The sequence below is a fragment of the Canis lupus genome, chromosome 13, assembly GCF_003254725.2.
Source record: "Canis lupus dingo isolate Sandy chromosome 13, ASM325472v2, whole genome shotgun sequence".
NCBI lineage: Eukaryota > Metazoa > Chordata > Mammalia > Carnivora > Canidae > Canis > Canis lupus.
This window is the reverse complement of record NC_064255.1, coordinates 37,783,254-37,800,669: the sequence shown is the minus strand read 5'-3', so window position 1 is coordinate 37,800,669 and position 17,416 is coordinate 37,783,254. Positions and strand designations below refer to the sequence as shown.

General features: G+C 55.3%; 1 long non-coding RNA gene across 3 annotated transcripts; it reads right to left on the bottom strand.

Annotated features, from left to right (window-relative positions):
- Positions 1-107: 107 nt before the first annotated feature.
- On the bottom strand, positions 108-12,511 carry LOC112662238 (uncharacterized). Of its 3 annotated transcripts, none has more exons than XR_007401803.1 (4): positions 11,253-12,511; positions 5,818-6,017; positions 2,679-2,766; positions 108-841 (listed from the first exon to the last, which is right to left on the bottom strand). It is a non-coding gene; the product is annotated as an uncharacterized LOC112662238 (long non-coding RNA). The 3 variants fall into 3 exon arrangements; XR_003138288.3 differs by having other exon boundaries at positions 2,679-2,763; positions 11,253-12,510; XR_007401804.1 differs by lacking the exon at positions 11,253-12,511 and adding an exon at positions 7,936-8,086.
- Positions 12,512-17,416: the final 4,905 nt, after the last annotated feature.

Here is a 17,416-nt window from a genome sequence, read left to right as displayed (position 1 = left end):
TGTTTTGGTAAAGTTCTTTCATTGATTTGGGGGGATAGAAATATAAAAGGTTCTCGTGTAAATATTGGTGGAAAGAAAATTGAGAGATCCATATTAAAACCCAGAAATGTTTTTTTAAGCTTTTATTTGAGACAGAGATAGCACGAGAACACAAGTGGGGGGACGGGGAGAGGGAAAAACAGGCTTCCCGCTGAGCATGGGGCCCAACACCGGCTGCGTCCCAGGACCCTGGGATGGTGACCTGAGCCGAAGGCAGACGATTAACCTACTGAGCCACCCAGGCGCCCCCAAACCAAGAAGTTTTCAATGTCAGAAATGTTACCCTTGTAGGTGTCCGTAGGCCGTGCCAGGGCTCGGTTCAGGTTTTAACGAGGCAATATCTAGGGTTTGGAAGACCATCCAAACAACTATACACCTGGGAAAAGGTGAATATTTTTTATTTTGCAGAAATCATAGCAAAATCCAGTAACATGATGCCAGGCCATTTATGCAGGATATAATCACCAATACCAAATGCTGTTACTCATTATTTAGAGAATAAACTACAAAACTGAATACTTAGAATTATGGTAAATGGGATGCATATGATGGTTTTCACTCAAGTGAGTAGTCACCAATTCCACTCCATCTTCGACCACACAGGAGGGCTGCATGGCCTGGTCCCTCTGTGGTGAGCTGATACCATGTGACCAGCACTTTCTAGTGGACACTTTCTAATGAGGTGTGAGAGGAAGTGGCACCTGCATCTTCATGCCAGAGCACGTGATTGCCAGAGGTCTCTTTCCCTCAGCCAGGAAGACCAGAAATATTCCAGATAATGGTCATTTCATCAGCAAGGATCCTGAAATGAAGATGGCAGTGTCAGCCAGTTCACTTATTATGACTGAGAATACATTTACAAAAAGGAAACGAGGAACAACTCAAGTATCCGTTGACAGATGAATTGATACACAAAACTGGGTATGCACACACAAGGAGTATCAGCCTTTAAACAGAATGAAATTCTGATATATGTCACAATTTGAAAGAACCTTAAAGTCATTGTGGTCAATGTGAAGTAATCCAGACTCGAGAAAACAAACACTGCATGATTCCTCTCGTATGAGGTACCTGGAGTAGTCACATAGGTAGGGACAGAATGTAGGACCATGACCACCAGGGCCTGGTGGTGGGGCGGAACTTGGGGATTTATGGTTTAATGGGTCCAGAATTTCACCGAGGGATGATAAAAAAAGCTCGGGAGATGAACAGTGGCAATGGCTGTACAAGAATGTGAACGAGGGCAGCTCTGGGGCTCGGCGGTTTAGCACCTGCCTTTGGCCCAGGGCATGATCCTGGAGACCCAGGATCGAGTCCCACGTCAGGCTCCCTGCATGGAGCTTGCTTCTCCCTCTGCTTGTGTCTCTGCCTCTCTCTGTGTCTCTCATGAATAAATAAATAAAATCTTAAAAAAAAAAGAATATGAATGAATTCAATGCCACTGATCCATACACTTTAAAATGGTTAAGATGGTAAATTTTGTGTTTTACACATTTTATTTTTTTTACATTTTATTTTTTAAAAAGATTTTATTTATTTATTCATGAGAGACAGACAGAGAGAGAGAGAGAGAGAGAGGCTGAGACACAGGCAGAGGGAGAAGCAGGCTCCATACAGGGAGCCTGATGTGGGACTCAATCCTGGATCCCAGGATCATGCCCTGGGCCAAAGGCAGGTGCTCAACCACTGAGCCACCCCGGCGTCCCTAAATTTTTTTTTTTAAGTTTTATTCATTTATGTAATCTCTATGCCCAATCTGGGGCTTGAACTCATGACCCCAAGACCAAGAGTTGCATGCTCCTTCCACTGAGCCAGCCAAGAACTCCTGAAAAAAAAATGTTTTTTTAAATTATCAAATAGAAATTCTGGAGTAGATTAGTATAATCACTGAGATAAAAATTCACTCTAGGGGCTCAACATCAAATTTGAGCAGAGAAAAGAATTATTGAAGTTGAAGATGCATCAATTGAGATTATCTCGTCTTAGAAACAGAAAAAGAAATTAAGAGAATTCTATATCCAGCAAAACCATTCTTCAAAAATGAAGAAAAACCTAAGACATTCTTAGTAATAATAAAGAAAAGCTGGGATAGTTTGTTGTTAGTGGACCCGACTTACAGGGAATACTGCAGGGAGTCCTTCAGGCTGAAATGGAGGGGCACTAGACAATCATTGAGTTTCACATGAAGAAATTCAAAGCCCCAGGAAAGGAGAGTGCAAAGATAAATAGAAGACACAGTGTAAGCATAGTTATTGTTTGTAACTGCCTTTTTTCCTCCTGACCTAAAGGACAACTACACGAGCAATATAAATCTAAGTTGGTGCTCACACAATATATAGAATGGTAATTTGTGACTATAACAGCAAAAATGGTGGAATTGAGCTATATAGGAGCAGTGCTTTAGAATGCTACTGAAGGGTAGTTGGTAATAATCCAAATTAGATTGTTATCAATTAAGATGATAATGATAATCCGCAGGGGCGACCACTCAGAAAATAGCTATTTTTAAAAAAAAAAAGACCTGGAGTGGATATTAATATCAGACAAAACAATATTTAAGACAAAAGTTATTACTAGAGACAAAGACATCTATGAAATGATAAAAGTGTCAATCCCTCAGGGTGTCTGGAGGGACTCACCATCTGACTCTTGATCTCAGCTCAGGTCTCAAGCTCAGGGTCATGAGTTCAAGCCCTCCATTGGGCTCCAGGCTGAACGTGGAGACTACTTAAAAAAAAAAAAAAAGGTGTCCATCCAGAAGACATGACATTTATAAACATATACGCACCCAACAATGGAGACTCAAAATACGTGAAGCAAAACCTGACAAAATTAAAGAAGAAACTGATAATTCGACAATAATAGTTGGAAGTGTCAATACCCAACTTTTGTAATACATAGAACAATTAGATGGAAGATCAGCAAAGAGAAGACCCAAACAACAGTATAAGTCAAGTAAATCTAAAGGACATAATAGAACATCCCACCCAACAACGAAAGCACGCGTAATCTTCTCAAGTGTATGTGAAACTCTCTCCAGGGCAGATCATAGGTTAGGCTGTAAAATAGGTCTCAATACATTTAAAAAGATTGAAATCATGCAAAAGATATTCTCTGACCAAAACAGAATGAAAGTACAAATCAAGGGAAAGCAAGAAATTTGGAACTCTCACACATCTGTGGAAATTAAACAGCACACTCCTAAAATAGTAATGGTCAAAGAGGAAATTCCAAGGGAAATTAGAAAGTACATTGAAATGACTAAAAACAAAACCACAACATACCAAATCTATGGGAAGCGGTAAAAGCAGTGCTCAGAGAAATTTATATCTTTAAACACCTGTACTGAAAAGATCAAACAACTCAAATTCATAACTAACCTTTCACCTTAAGAAACTAGAAAAGAAGAGTAAACTAAATCCAAACCCAAAGCAAGCAGAAAGATGGGAATAATAAGGAGGAGAGCAGAAACAGGGAAAAGGAAAACAGTAGGAGGGAAGCCCGGGTGGCTCAGCGGTTTAGCACCACTTCAGCCCAGGGCCTGATCCTGGAGACCCGGGATCGAGTCCCACATCAGGCTCCCTGCATGGAGCCTGCTTCTCCCTCTGCCTGTGTCTCTGCCTCTCTCTCTGTGTGTGTCTCTCATGAATAAATAAATAAAATATTTTTTTAAAGGAAAACAGTAGGAAAAAAGTCAATGAAACCAAAAGTTGCTTCTTTAAAAAGATACATAAAAATTGAAGAACTTTTAGCTAGCGTGGCCAAGAGAAAAAGACAAGACCAAAATCATTAAAATCACGTATGAGAAAGGGGACATCAGGGATCCCTGGGTAGCACAGCAGTTTGGCGCCTGCCTTTGGCCCAGGGCGCGATCCTGGAGACCCGGGATCGAATCCCACGTTGGGCTCCCGATGCATGGAGCCTGCTTCTCCCTCTATGTCTCTGTCTCTCTGTCTCTCTGTCTCTCTCTGTGTGTGACTATCATAAATAAATAAAAATTTAAAAAAAAGAGAAAGGGGACATCACTACTGACCTTATAGAAACAAAAATGATGATAAGGGACTACTATGAATGACTCTTTGCCAACCAATTATATGACCTTGATGGAACAAAATAATTCTTAGAAAGATATTAAACTAACTCAAGAAGAAATAGAAAATTTGAGCAGACCTGTAACACGTAAAGAGAGACAGCAATCTGGAATCTTCCCTCAATAAAAGCCCAGACAGATGGCTTCACAGCTGAATTCTACCAAAAGTTTAGAGAAGAATCAGTGCCAATTTGTCATAAACTCTTCCAGAAGGCGGAGACTTCCTAACTCATTCTAAGAGGCCGGTATTACCAAAGATATCACAAGAAAACTACAGACCGATATCCCGTAGAAACATGGATGCAAAAATTCTCCACAAAATATTAGCAAACTGAATCTACCAGTATATAAAAAGGATTATACACAGCGGGACTTATCCCAGGAGTGCACGGCCAGTTCAACAATTGAAACCTAATCAGTGTAACATGCCATATTAAATAAATCAAGGCAGGAAATCACAGGATCATCAACAGATAAAATAAAAGCATTTAACAAATGCAACATCCATTCATGATAAAAACGCTTAACAAACCAGCAGGAGTAGGGAAGTTCCTCTACCTGATAAAGGGCATCTAAGAAAAACCCCAGAGTTAACATCTGTCATACTCTCCTCCCAAGATCAGGAGCAAGACAAGGGTGCCAGCTCCCATGGCTCCTGTCCAACATTGTACTGGACATGCCAGCCAAGCAATTAGGCAAGAAAATAATCAAAAGGCATCCTGATTGGAGAGGAAGAAGTAAAAGTATTTCTATGTGCCGATGACATGATCTTATGCCTAGAAAACACTAGAAAGTGCACCAGAAAACTGGTATCTGTAATGAGTGAGTTTGGCAAGACTTCAGAATATAAGATCATCAGACAAAAATCAACTGCGTTTCAAAACAATCATGAACAATCCAAAAATGAAACCAAGAGGGGTGCCTGGGTGGCTCAGTCAGTTAAGCCACCGGCTCTTGATTTCGGCTCAGGGCGTGATCCTAGGGTCCTGGGATCGAGTCCCACATCGGGCTTCCTGCGTGGAGCCTGCTTCTCCCTCTGCCTGTGTCTCTGCCTCTCTGTGTGTCTCCAATGAATAAATAAATAAAATCTTTAATAAAATAAAATAACATAAAAATAAAAATTTACTAAAAATCCCTTAGTACAATGTACTACAAAGATTTAGAAACCTCCTACAGGGCAGCCCAGGTGGCTCAGCAATTTAGCGCCACCTTCAGCCCAGGGCGTGATCCTGGAGACCCGGGATCAAGTCCCACATCGGGCTCCCTGCATGGAGCCTGCTTCTTCCTCTGCCTGTGTCTCTGCCTCTCTCTCTCTCTGTGTCTCTCATGAATAAATAACTAAAATCTTTAAAAAATAATAAAATAAAATAAATAAAATAAAATAAAATAAAATAAAAACCTCCTACAAATCAATGGTATGGTTCTGGTATAAGGACAGACATACAGATCAGTGGAAAATAAGTGAGGCTCGATCAATTAATTTCGGACAAGGATGTGAAGATCATTCAGTGGGAAACAATAATCTTTTAACAAATGGAGCTAGGACAGCTGGATGTCCACATGCCAAAGAATGAGCTGGACACCCACCATACGTTATACACAGAAATTGACTCAAGACGGACCAAACACCTAAATTAAGAGCCAACCATTGAACTTTTAGAAGAAACATAGAAGTAAATTTCGGTTACCTTGAATTAAGAATTTTTTCTTACTGGGGCGCCCGAGTGGCTCAGCCAGATAAATGTCCGACTCTTGGTTTCCATTCAGGTCATGCGTGATCCTGGGGTGGTGAGATCGAGCCCTGTGTCTGGCTCCGTGCTCAGCCCAGAGTCTGCTTGAGATCCTCTCTCCCTCCTGCTCCCGGCTTGCATGTGCACTTTCTGTTCCTCTAAAATAAATAAATAACATCTTAAAAAAAAAAAAAACACACGACAATTTCTTACAAAGACACCAAATGCATAAGTAACCAGAAATGTTAGACGTCATCAAAACTAAAACTTCCTGTGCCTAAAGGTCACCATCTAGAAAGCAAGAAGACAATGCACATAACGGGAGAAAATATTTGGAAATCACTAGCTGATAGGGGACTTGTATTTAGAATCCATAAACAGCACTTATGACTCAACAGTAGAAAAGAAGCTTTTAATTTAAAAATTTTTTAATTTAATTTTTTTATTTATTCATGAGGGACACAGAGAGAGAGGCAGTGACACAGGCAGAGGGAGAAGCAGGCTCCACGCAGGAAGCCCGATGTGGGACTCGATCCCGGGACCCCAGGATGACATCCTGGGTGGAAGGCAGGCGCTAAACCACTGGGCCACCCGGACGTCCCAAAAGAAAACTTTTTTTTTTAATAATAAATTTATTTTTTTTTGGTGTTCACTTTGCCAACATACAGAATAACACCCAGTGCTCATCCCCTCAAGTGCCCCCCTCAGTGCCCGTCACCCATTCACCCCCACCCCCCGCCCTCCTCCCCTTTCACCACCCCTAGTTCGTTTCCCAGAGTTAGGAGTCTCTATGTTCTGTCTCCCTTTCTGATATTTCCCACACATCCAAAAGAAAACTTTTTAAATAAGCAAAGGATGAGTGGACATTTTTCCAAAGGAGATCTACAAACGCCTTAGAAACATGTGGAAAGATGCTCAAAGTCATTAGTCGCGAGGGAAAGGCAAATCAAAACCATGGTGGGATAGCACTTGACCTTCAGAGGATGGCCAAAATTTAAAAAGAAACAAACAAGCAGGAAATAGCAAGTGTTGAAACTGGAATCTTCACGCTGGCAGGACCTGGCGGGAACTGGTGGGAACTGGCGGGAACGTGAAATGGCCCGCCGCTTTGGAGAGCGGGGTGTGGGCAGGTCCCGCAGCTCCACTCCCAGGGGCTAGGGAGGAATTTTAAGAGAATTGAAAACCAGTGTCCAGGGCGCCGGGGTGGTTCCGTGGTAGAGCCTGTCTGCCTTGGGCTCAGGGCATGATCCCGGGGTCCTGGGATCGAGGCCTGTGTCGGGTTCCCCACAGGGGCCCGCTTTTCCCTCTGCCTGGGTATCCACCTCTTTGTATGTGTCTCATGAATAAACAGATAAAATCTATTAATGAATCAATCAATTAATTGTTAATTAATTAATTAATTAATAACGGTCCTTGCCGGGAGCCTGGGCGACTCAGTGGGTTGACCATCCTATTCTTGGTTTCGGCTCAGGTCATGATCTTGGGCTTGTGAGATCGAGCCCCACATCGGGGTTGGGGGCCCTGCAGAGTCTGCTTGAGACTCTCCCTCGCCCTCTGCCCCTCCCCTGCCCGCACTGGCTCGCAGCACACACGCGTGCTCTCTCTCTCAAAAATAAATCTTAAAAAAAATGGAAAGATTGACCCTTGCAGACAACGTGCTGCTGGATCTTGTTTGTGCTTTTTTCAAATCCAATCCAAGAGTCTCTTCTAACTGGCGAGTCCAGCGCACGCCCACCTGCCACTGACTGCGCATCTTGTTTCCTGCGCTTTGTTTGTTCCTTTCCTCCCCCCTTGTCTGTTGCCCATCGCATGAATCTAATTTTCTTCCGTTGATCTTAAAAAGAACTGTCTTTTGTATTTCTGTTCTCATCTTTGCTGCTCTCTGAGTTAGTCGTGTCCCTTGTCCTTCTCTGTCCCCTCTCCCGCACTGCTGGCCTCTCCCAGCCCCATGGCCACCCTCAGAGCCAGGTCGGGGTCGCTGGCCTTGTCCCTGGGCTCCTGGGGCCACAATGTCTCCTTTATTGTGGGCTCGAAAACCTACTCCCCCACCCTCGGTCCATTTGTTTCTTTCCTTACTTCCTTCTTCCTGTTAGCTCCAAAGGGCTCCCTGGAGGGCTGCATCCTGAGAGCATTGTTGTTGTTATGATAATGGAGGAGCCAGGGAGGCACAAATCTCAGCCCCCCCAAGGCGTGAAGACAGGGCTCCCTTGTCTGGCCCGGGCCCTGTCACAGACTCCCCCCACCCCTGCAACCCCATGGTTGTAGAATCTCCCTTTTGTCTCTTGTCTCGTGTCAGGGCCCGCTTTCCCAGTCTCTCCCTGACCAGGCCCTTGGTCCTCCACTCCGGGGAAACTGAGTCCCATCGCTGCTTCAGACGCCCGGCAGGGCTTGTTCAGGCAGCTTCTGGGACCCCCTGCACCCGACGTTGGCCTCCGCCCCCGCGGCATTGGGTTTCCTTCTGTGGTTCCGTCTCCTTTTCCTGCCCAGCTGCCAGCAGGGCCCCCGGTGGCCCCCTGCCGTCAGGGCAGCGGAGGGACCAGGCCAGGGCGCAGTGGGCCGGAGCCTGAGGAGCTGCCCTGCACTGGCCTCCCCCCCTCACCTCCACCGGGTGTCTGGGGACCCTCGGGAGGGCTGTCCGGAGCCCAGGCTCCCCTTCCTGCTTCAGGAGCTCCTCCGGGGCTGGCTCGGAGGGAGGGGCCCGCAGCCCACCCCTTGGGGCACACACGGGTGACACAGGAGGGCAGTTTTGGGCAGAGGGCTGGAAGGGTGCAGGGGCTGTCGGCGGGGGGGCTTTGCGGGGGATCCGAGAGCGTGAATGTGGGGCCAGAGGGAACAGGGAGTCTGAGGCCGTGGGGCCCACTAGGGTCCCCATGGTTGTGTCATCAGCCCTAAGCCCCAGAACCAAAGTACATGGCAGCACTTAGGGTCTCCCCAGATCGGCATCCAACCCCCCCCCGGCCCCCGCCCAGCCGCTCAGGGCGCTCAGCCTCCCAGTGGGAGGGTGTCCCCGACTCCCCTGAGTCCTCTGCCCCCCTCCCGGGGCATGTAACAGGGAGATGCCCAGGCCTCAGGCTACGGATGGGCACGGGCCCAAAGTAACATCATGCTCAGGCGTAGAGCTCCAGGTGGGCACAGGTGGGGCTAACGGACTGGGTGGCGCAGGAGGGGCTGGGGGCACCTGTCGCCAAGCAATGCACACTGCAGCTTAAAACAACAGAAGCTCCTGCTTCTCCCAGGCCCAGAGGCCAAAGGTCCAAGCTCGGGTGGTGGGTGGGGCGGCCCCTCCTGGAGGCTCGGAGGCTCGGGGCGGCCCAGGCCTTGCTCCGGCTGCTGGAGGGGCCGCCACCCTGGGCGCCCCGGGCTGGGGTGCCCGGCCATCTCCTCCGCCGTCGGGCCACTCCGTGCGTCTCTGTCCCAGCGGGACGCCCGTCCTCCCTGCGGAGGGCTCGGCCTACCGGCCTACCGTGCTGGGGCCTCACTGCAACCAGCCAAGCCGGCTGCGGGGGGCCTGCTCCCAACCGCGCTCGGCCTGAGCTCCTGGGGGCTTAGGATTCCAACATATCTTGTGGGGGGGACAGTTCAACTTATCATCACCAACAAGTGACAAGAGTTTCGCCCCCACAAGCCTGGCTGGTCAGCCCTAATGAAGAGCACATTTGTGGATCCCTCTGTTTTTTAAATACAAACAGAACTATGGACCTCCTCCCTGTGGTGTCCACATCCTACTCCCTTCACCTGTGAATGAAAAAGACAGATCTCTGCAGATGTAAGCGGATTAAGGATCTTGTGATGAGACCTTCCTGGGTTATCCAGGCAGGCCTTACATCCAATGACAAATGTCACTGTAAGAGACACACACGGGTGAAAAGAGGCCACGTGGACGTGGCCACAAGCCAGGGGCACAGGAGCCCCAGCGGCTGGAAGAGGCGGGAAGCATCCTCCCCAGAGCCCCTGAGGGAGCATGGCCCCAACGCCCTGATTTCAGCGTCCGGTCCCCAGACTGGAAGGGGAAACTTCTGTGTTTCAGGCCCCGTGTGTGTGGTCGTGGTCACAGGGGCCCAGGGCATGGGCAGCTCCATGTCCTACACAGGCAGGAGCATTCTATGACCCCCGGGCCTCCCTTACCTCGCAGGGCCCGCAGCTGGCACGGCTCCTCGGGGCGCCCTGCGCAGCCCCTCCTTCCCACAGCTGCGCCCAGTCTGTCGCGGGGCACGGATTGCGGCTCCCCAGGCGCGTGGGGCCGTGTCTCCTGCCTTCGCCAGCCAGGCGGTGCTGGGCCGCCCTCACCCTGCCTCTCTTTAAGAGCACGGGGGTGTCTTCGGGGAAAGGCCCGGACTCGGCAGGGATCACCTCGGAGCGCACTTGGCACTACTAGGTCAGTACTGCCACGTGGGCGCTCACAGGACAGACCCAGCTGCAGGGGCATCTCCTTTGGCCCCGCAGCCCCCCTTCTTCCCTCTCAGGATGGCCCATCGTCTGCCATGCCCCACCTGGAAGACCCAGGGGCCCCATGCGGCCAGGATGCTGGAGGCCTGCTGTGTCGTGGGAGCTGGAGAACAAATCCAGGGAGAAGGGGGCCCCAGGGAGAAGGGGGCCGGACGGGCCCTAAGAGGTGGGAGGCAGGGTCAGCAGGCCTGCGCACATGCCCACCTCGAACCATGCCCTCCAGATCGGGCCCAGGGCTCGGCCGGCAGCCCAGGCTCGGATTGGGTGCTGAGGGCAAGGTCCGGGTGGGGACCGGGGAGAGCCTAGACACGCACCTCCCGCTCTCCCCAGTGGAACCTGGGGCAGGTCGCTTGGCCCAGGTGCCTCCAACTTGATTGGATTCATTGACTAGTTCAGGGTTACTGGTGAGTAATGAGCCCTGGGGACCCGGGGGTTTCTGATGGGAGGGAGATGGACTTTAACTCGGACGCTGCCGAAGCGAGGGGGGTCCTCGCTGGGAGGGTGGGGAGGCCGAGCCGTGGCATCCGCTGCCCGAGCTGTCCCGAGGCCGTAACTGGCTCTCCTCCACCTGCACCCTACACTCCCGCCTCCCAGTCGAGGTGCTGGACTCGCGTGTGCATGAGGGCCCAGATGCCCGGCAGTGTCCTAGCGGACCCTGGGCCTCACACACGCCTCAGCCCCTGGCGGCGGCAGCGATGCAGCCTCCTGGGGAGTCTCGTCAGCCATTCCGGACACTGCTGGTCCATTGGCATGTGGAGCCCAAAGGAACCAGGGGTGCCCAGAGGTCTAGGTTCAGGGGAACCCCCAGCTGTGTCACTGGGAGGAAGCAGGCCTCCCCGGATCCAGGCCCCCCGGACCTGCAGTGCACAATGGGAGGCACTGACTCACCCCCACAGGGGCCACTGGGGCCTGCTTGCACCCTTCACGCCCAGACCCACAGAGCTCACCTGTGTGCAGAGCGGTTACGGGCTCCAGACCTACACCCATCTCTGAGGACGGCGCCCAGCCTTGCAGGTGTAGCTCCAACCACCTTATGGCTGCCGGGTGTGGTCGTACGGAGGACGACTGCGGGTCCCGTGGCTCCCACCCGCTGTGTCACCTCCGTTGCCATGAAGTGACTGGTTCGGGATTGTATTATGCAAAATCCTATGTAGGCAAATCCCTGTCGCTCTGAGGCCTGGGAATGCATTCCCTTCTGTAGCCATGGAGAAAGAGGACCGCGAGCCCCGGCATTGTTGTGGCATGATGACAAGGCCATTATATGTCACGACAGGGCGGCTCACACAGCTGCCCTTGTCTCAGCCCGGCCACGGGACCCCACGGTCCGGCGGTGCACGGAGCATCACGCCGGTCCTCCGACGCGAGGATGTCCTGGTCGGGGGCCATGGGACCCTGGGACGCTCTGTGTAGACTCCGCCCAATCCCGAGAGTGGAGACGGATGGATGGACGAAGGAAACAGGGAAGCCCCCTCCACCGGAACAGCACGCAGGGGCTGGGGCAGAGCTGGGCAGGGCCTGGCGCGACTTTAGCTAATTCAGGCCGCGAGGAGCCTCCGCGGGCTGGGCCATCAGGGCGTCTGCTGCCCCGTCGTCGGATTTTCCCAGCAGCGGGTCAGCAGCTCAGAGTGCCTCACTCGCGCTGCCCTCTGCTCTCCAAGGCCACCCGAGGGTAACGGGGTTGTCTGGCCAGGGGCGTGTCAGATCTCAACACGGGTCTGCGAATGCAGCTGCTCCTCCTGCAATTTCCGTCTGTGCCCCCCCAGACTCGGGCTCAGACGTGGCACAAGGCCCGCGGGAGGCTGGGAGGGGATCTGTCCTCTGAGCCGCCACCACTGCCCTGCTCTGACGTGGGCTGAGGCTGGTCACGCTTGCCCGGGGCGCCCCGAGGTCACTGGCCACCTCCTCCCTCCTGTCTGCCCTTGGCTCCAGCAACAGCCGCAGCCTCTTTCCCCGTGAGGCCCGGTCACTCGGAGCCGCTCCCTCCCCACCTCCGGGCCGCAGGACTCCGTGTGCCCCCCTCTGTGGGCAGGAAGCCAGGCCACCCCAAGCAGCCCCAAGAGGCCACAGACTGGGAGGTTTAGAGTAACGAGGGTCCGAGGGTCCGTGCTGTCCAGTCCCCGAGGGAGAAGTCCCCTCTGAGCCTCCCCGCTGAGTCTGCCCTGCACCCCCAGCTTTGGGGGCTGGGCTGCCGCCCCTCGGGTCTGGCCTGGGGCTGCACTGCGTCAAGCCCTGCCTCTGTCACCGTGCGTTGCCCTCCCCGCCTGCCTGCACACGTCGTGCTCACGCGGCTCTCTCATGTGGACACCAGCCACGCTGGATGAGAGCCACCCGAATGACCTCATCTTAACTTGGTTACATCACCTGCAAAAACCCTATTTCCAAGTAAGGTCAGATTCCCAGGTGCCAGGTGAGGGTTTGGTTTCAACATATCTTTTTTGGAGACACAGTTCAACCCGTAAGAGCTGGTAACCCAATGACAGCCAATGCGATTTTTTTAGGATTTGTGGGAGTGGCAAACGGGATGAGGTGCTAGGGCTGCCGCCTATGCCGCAGATGACCTATGAAGGTAACCAAATAACAGAAGCGGGAGTCAGGGAAGGGTTGAGAACCAGCAGGATGGCCCTGCCTGATGGCCTGGGCCAAGCCCCTGCCCCCCTAGGCACCCTGCCTCGCTTCTGCTGCCTGTGAACCTTCTGGGAAAGTTCCCTCACTAGTGACCCCAACAATCTCCACTGATGAGAAATCAGTGCGAGGAGTGGACTCGAAGGTCTGCGGCCCCCGATGACGTGGGGTGGGGGGCACGGACGCCATCGCCACTCGGGGACATTGGTGACACACTCGGCCCCAGGAGGACGTAGGACGTAGAAACAAGAGGCTCCCCTCCCCCCCACCCAGCCTGAGCCGCGAAGGACTCTGTGGGGCTGACCGGGGCCGGCGGCGCCCAGCTGGCCGGTCTCTTCCTCGCTCTTCCCTTAACCCAGCTGAGGTGGGCTTGCAGCGCCGGGGGCAAGTCTAGGGCCTTCCTGCCCTCCGCGGGGCCACAGGGCCTCTGCCTGGACCTGCCACGTGGCCGCTGTTCCCCGGCACTCGGGGAAGGCCCACGCGGGACAGGGTGCAGGTCCCTCGGGTGCCAGGATCCCCCAGACTCTGGGCTTCTCTGTCACAGAGACACATGCACTGGTAAGTGACAAACTGTGACTCTTGCCACGTCTTCTGGGAAGTGCTTGCATCTTGCAAAGAAAAGCCACTTCTCATTTGAACTCCCGCCTCCTGCCCGTGGGGACAGGGAGGGAGGTGGGAAATGAGTGTTCACCTGAGGCGTTCTTGGGGACAGCCCCGCCCGTGCCAGCCCCTGCCTCCAGGCCTTGGAGCCCCCCCAGCCCCCCCCAGGAGCCTCTGGCAGGCCAGGCGCTGGAAGCCTGGCCCCTCCCTGACCCCTCTTGGCCATCCTAGCTCCCGACCCCAAACCCTAGAGGCCTCAGGTGCTAGGCCACTAGGCCCCCTCCCTCCAGGCTGGCTCCTGCACTTGGGCTCCGGCCAGGCCCCTGCTGCCTGCCACGCCCCCTCGGGCTCAGGGCCGCGCCCCCCCCAAGGGCTGGCCCTGGCCCTGGCCCAGGTGGGGAGCGGGACCCTCGGTGAGGCTGGGCCCCCCCGCAAGTGGTGCCCAGGGAGCCGCGCAGGACGTCTTGGGAGAGGACGCGGCCGTGGCTTCAGCAAACCAATTTCTGCTGTGCGTGCAGACAGCCCAGAGGTCAGGGCCGCTCCTCGCGGCTGTGTGACCGTCGCTCAGTGTGGGATGAGGGCCACGTGGCCGACGCTGAGTCCCGCTGCGTGGCTTTGACTGTCCCTGCCCAGGAGGAGCCTGGCTCAGCCCCAGACCCCGGCCCAGGTACCCCTGGGAAAGGCCGAAGGCCACCCCACATCTGTTCTAAGGCATCCCAGGCCCCGGCCTCCGCATCCTCAGACACAGGCCTTTGGCCAGCTCTTCAGGGGTGCAAACAGAAGTCTGACCCAGCCCTGTTTGGGGTGGGGAGCCAAACCCACAGACCGGGCTTCAGGAGCCGGGGTGCCCACTGCCCCCTCCCTACAGGAAGCCTGAGGAAGAGTGGGGAGAAGCGGGCTGGGGCCCGGAGGCCAGATGGGGCCCTGGTCCAGAAACTCCTTGGGCACGGAGAGGACACCCCGGCCCCTGGGTGGGCACAGGGGGATATCTGTGTTCCCAGCCTCCCTCCGGGGTCCACGCACAAGGTGCTCTCTGGGCTGAGGGTGGAGGCGAAGAGCAGAGTTTGAAGCGCAGGGTGGGCCACGCCATGGTGTGGGATGGGTGAGCCCCATCCACCCATGCTGCGTCTGCAGCCTGTCCTGGCCTGTCTGCCCGCCCACCCCACCCAACATTTTCCGATGGAAAGTTCCCAGGGCAACAGTGGCACAAACCCCACGAGGAGGACGGGCCCGGGCAAGGGCCAGTCTGAGTGGTTCCAGGCTGTGGGGTGGGAGGGCCTGGGGGGGGGGGCGCTATGCTGTCAGGTAGTTGAGGGGGCCAGCCCATGCCTCCAGGCTCCCCTAAAGGTTGGGATTGGCCTGCTTGGCAGGCTGGATCTCTGGGTGCCCCTCCACAAGCAGGGTCCGGACTCACATGGTGGTGGACACGGGAGCTCCTTGGCTTGTCTGGGGGGCGTAGTGTCCACTCTTTGGCAGCAGCCACAACATATGGAGGAATGAATGAATGACTGGGCCCACATGGTTGCCTCCGTGACCCCAGACAGAACACATGTTAGAAAACCAGGAGCTGGTGGTAGGGACCTGGGAGCACGCCCTCTGGGGGGGTCGCCCCTGTGGAAGGGCCTGGGCGAAGGGTCTTCCAGACTGGAGGAGGTGCCGGCTCCTTCCAAGCTGGTTGGGGAAGGGTGTGACCAAGGTGTGGGGTTCCTGGAAGCGAGAGCCAGCAGTGGGGAGTGCCGTGTCGGGAAGCCTTGGTTGGGGGGAGGCGGGTGACCAGGCCCCAAAGGAGGGAGAGGCCAGTGCGGGCCATGGGGCAGTGGGAGGAGGTGCAGCCCAGCGGGCTCCGACACGGCTCAGGAGGGGTCCTCGTGGCTGCAGAGGAGGAGGGGAGTACACCCACAGCCCCTGGTTGGCCTGTCCAGCAGAGGGGCTCCCCAAAGTGTGTGCCTTGCCCCCACTTCCACTGACCCGCAGGTCACACACAAGGCAGGCTCAGTACCCACAACGAAGGGCCCCTCCCCAGCCCCACAGCAGTGCAGGCGGGCTGGAGGGGGCCTGGTTGGGGGTGCGAGCCCTCTGCGCCCTCCACTGCGTAAGGAACCGAGGAGGCGGTGAGAATCTCCTGCCCTGCGGCCCCTTTGCCCAGCCTGTCCCCCACACTCACGGCCGAGGCCCTGGGACTCTTCTCCAGCAGGGAGAGCTGGGGCTGTGCCCAGGGGGAAGGCGGGGCAGGTACACGAGGACACTCGTGGCCAAGGTTCCTGGGGCTCCCGAGCAGACTGCTGCGGGCAGGGGCCTGCGTCTGCCTGGGCTGGGGCCACCGGCAGGGACCCCGACGTGGCAAGTCCACAGCGTGAGCCCAGCGCTCCTCATGCACAGCGCTATAGGGCTGCGGGCAGCCCACGTGGCCCTCCCAGCCCCACTGCCGGTCCCTCGCGCCGGAGGCTGCCCCAGGCCAGTCCACCTCGGGGAAACTGGTCTCCAGGGCGGGCTGCCTGGTGGGAGGGAAGGGCTGTGCCTGGGCCTGCCCGCGGGCCCAAGGGGCTGCTCCCAACCAGGGAGCCCCTGGGCCCAGTGGGGCCCCTGTGCCATGGACATGACACATAACACATGACCGGGCCATGGAGGTGGGGTCCTGGTGGTTCGGGGAGCCTGGGGTGGGATGAAGGCTGGGGCTCTACCCAGTGGGCTCGTGGGGTAGGGCAGGTGTGCAGGCAGCCAGGTGGGGCGGGCAGGCTGCTGCACTCAAGGCTGGGCTCTCAGGGTGGCCCCTCTGTCCCCAGCTGTGTTCCAGGCAGAGGTGAAGCCTCTGGGGGTGGGAGGGGGCACTGGTCAGAGGCTCAGGAGCAGGACAGTGAACTGAAGGTCACGTGGGGGCGGGGTGAGCAGACCTGGTGGGACCCAATGGACCTGGCGGCCTGTGAGGAGGGGCCATAGCCCGAGGACAGCTGGGCCGAGCCCTACATGTGCCCCAGGAGCCGGGGGGGGGGGGGGGCGGGGGGACAGCTTACCCAGAGTCACAGGGGAGGAGAGAGGCGACCCCAGACCAGCTAGACAGCCTGGGGGCTCTGTGCTGGGGCCGGGCCTGCCCACGGAAGGGGTCCCACCAGAAGAGACCTGCCCTCCTGAGTGAGTGCGAGGACGCAGGAAGCCGGGGCAGGCAGGGTCCCCACGAGGCTTTTTGTGGCAATCTCCAGACTTGCCTCCCATCTCCTGAGCAACCTCGTGTTGCCTCTGCTGACAGGGTCAGGGCTGGAGGCACACGCGGGCCCTGGCCGCCCACCAAGGACAGTAGCTCTGCAGACAGCACTGGGCAGACTGGAAGCCGAGCTGGGTGAGGACAGAGAGGCGCAGGGGACTCCTCCCACCTCCTCCAGCACGGAGAGTCCCCCACCGAGAGCTCAGTGTCCCCAGTCATGGCTCCCGCTGATGCGGCGACCGGGAAGACGAGTATTTGGAGCAAGACGGAAAGAAACTTAGTTCTGAAGTCCAGGTCCGGCATCTGCCCTGGTTCACTGCCCCCTGGGGGTACGACGGAGGGGGAGTTGGGGGGTGCCCCCCCATGGGCCTGCTCCTCCCCCTGTCTGCCCAGGGCTGCAACAACACCTAGACGGGGTTCTGGAGGCTGGACGGCAAGGCCACGGTGTCCGCAGGGTGGATTCCTTCTGAGGGATGCAAGGCCAACGGTGTGTCCCGCATGTCGTTGGCTGCACACGGCGTCTTCCCTGAGTGGGAGTGTCCACATCCCTCCCTTCAACGAGGACAGCAGCCATGGCGGCAGGAGGCCTGGCACTAATCACTCCGCAACCACCTTCTGAATAAGGTCGCATTCCGAGGGGCTCAGGGCTTAAGACTTCAACAGTGAACCTGGGGAGGGACACGATCCCGG